Genomic DNA, 2500 nt, shown 5'->3' on the forward strand with positions numbered 1-2500 from the left:
GGAGTGGAAGAGGGAGGAGAGAGAGGAGGGATAGAGGGGGAGGGAAAAGAGGGTAAAGAGAGAGGGAGAAGGGGAGGGAGTGAAGGGAGAGGGAGAGGGAGAGGGGGAAGAGGAAACGGGAAAGAAAGGAAAGGAAAGGAAAGGAAAGGAAAGGGAGAATGGGAAACGAAGGAGGAAGGAAGGAAAGGGAGTTGAAAGATAAAAAGAATGGGGACAAAAAGGGAATATGAAAGGTAGGAGAATGGCAAAGGGGAGAGGGGAGGGAAGATAGGAAGGGGGAGGTGAAAACTGAGACGGAGAGAAAAGCAAAGAACGGGGAAGGGGGAAATGATACAGAAAAATAGGAAGAAAAAATAAAAGAAGAAAGGAGAGTCCCAAGAAAAAAAGGAGATGGGGAGGAGTAAAGGGGAATGGGAGAAGGGAGAAGAAAGGTAGGGTAGAATGGAAGGAAAAAGGGAGAGGAAAAGGAGTAAAAAGTTTTCTTTTGGGGAAAGAAGAAGAGGAAAGAAGGAGTGAAAATGGGAGAAGATATGGATGGAAAGGTAGAAGAGAAGAAGAAGAAGAGAGTGGAGAAAAGGAAGGAAGGGGAGAAAGAAAAGAGAATAAAGATGAAAAGGAGGAGAGGGAGAAGAAATATGGAAGAGAGGTATAGAAAGCAGGGAAAAGAAAGGAGGAAAGGGGAGGAGGAGGGAAAGTATGGACAATAGCTACAGATAAAACGAGAGAGAAAGATCATAAGGAAGATAATAAAAGCATAAAAACAACAATAACAAATAATGAGAGGATGTGAAGAATCGAAAGAGTAAATAGCAGAATGTAGCTAACAAAGAAGGAAACAAAGTGAAGGACGAAAATGGGAGATGAGAGGGGAGAGGATAAAGAGAGTGCAAAGAGGATAAATGAAAGGGTTAGGGATTAAAGGAATTATCAGTCAGGGTTCTCTTCCTTTCATCCTCTGTCTCTCTTTTCGCTTACCCTTCCTCTCTTTTTCTCTCTCTCATCCCCTTCCTCCCCTTTTATTATATTTATATTATCATTAATTTATTGACTGACTGATTTCTAATCCTTTTTTTATTATTTTATCTCCATTATCATTATTATTTTTGCATCACTCACGTATTATTGGCTCACTTGTCTTCTAATATGAATATCTTTAAGATTAATTTATTCAGATCACTTATGCAAAAACGTCATCAGTGTATTACTCCATTAACTTTCACTAAGATTTTTTTTCTGCCTCTCCCTGTTTCTTACTTTCTGTCTGTCTTTCCTTCTCTCTCTTTCTGTCTTTATTTTTATTTTTTGTCTCGTCTCTTTCTGTCTATCCTCTTTTTTCTGTTTGTCTGTCTTTCTCTCTCTCTCTGCCTCTCTTTTTTTCTCTCTCTTTCTGTCATTCTCTCTATTCCTATCGGTCTTGCTCTCTCGTTCTGTCCGTCTGTTCTTCTCTCATTCTGTTTGTCTGTCTTTTTCTTTCTTTCTGTCTGTATGTCTTTCTCTCTCTCCCTGTCTCTGCTTTCCTTTTTTTTCTACTTCTGTCGGTCTGCCTTTCTCTCTATTCCTGTCCGTCTGTCTTTCTCTGTCTTGCTCTCTCTCTTTCTCTCTGTTTCTCTATCATTACGTAATTTCGTCGATAATTTTTTTGGATGCTCTGATATCTCTTTCTGTTTGGCTGTAGTTCTCTTCATTTCACTCACAAATATATATATATATATATATATATATATATATATATATATAATATATATATATATATATATATATATATATATATATCTTCTTCTTTTAACGGTAGGTTCATGTCTGAGCCGCCGTGGTCACAGCATGATACTTAATTGTAGTTTTCATGTTGTGATGCTCTTGGAGTGAGTACGTGGTAGGATCCCCAGTTCCTTTCCACGGAGAGTGCCGGTGTTACCTTTTTAGGTAATCATTTTCTCTATTTATCCGGGCTTGGGACCAGCACTTGACTTGGGCTGGCTTGGCCACCCAGTGGCTAGGTAGGCAATCAAGGTGAAATTCCTTGCCCAAGGTAACAACGCGGCGGTCGGTGACTCGAACCCTCGAATTCAGATTACCGTCGTGACAGTGTTGAGTCCGACGCTCTAACCATTCGGCCACCGCGGCCTTGACGATCATGGGCTTCCATGATTTTTCATAGCAATTTAGGGCGGTGGTTTGCCATTGCCTTCCGCCCAGTGTTTTTATCGAGTCACCATCTCTATTTACCCGGCACTGACTTGAGCTGGCTTGGCCACCCAGTAGCTAGGCAGGCAATCAAGGTGAAGTTCCTTGCCCAAGGGAAACAACGCGCCGGCCGGTGACTCGAACCCTCGAACTCAGATTGCCGTCGTGACAGTCTTGAGTCCGACGCTCTAACCATTCGGCCACCGCGGCCTCATATATATATATATACATATATATAAATGTGTATATATATATGTATATATATATATATATATATATATATATATATATATATATATATATATATATATATATA

General features: G+C 40.3%; 1 protein-coding gene across 1 annotated transcript in view; it reads left to right on the plus strand.

Annotated features, from left to right (window-relative positions):
* LOC119576977 (neuroendocrine convertase 2-like) overlaps positions 1–2500 on the plus strand; it is a 139171-nt gene that overhangs the window by 11410 nt on the left and 125261 nt on the right. The gene's annotated exons all lie outside the window — the stretch shown is intronic.

Source organism: Penaeus monodon, chromosome 9 (genome assembly GCF_015228065.2).
Source record: "Penaeus monodon isolate SGIC_2016 chromosome 9, NSTDA_Pmon_1, whole genome shotgun sequence".
NCBI classification, from domain to species: Eukaryota; Metazoa; Arthropoda; class Malacostraca; order Decapoda; family Penaeidae; genus Penaeus; species Penaeus monodon.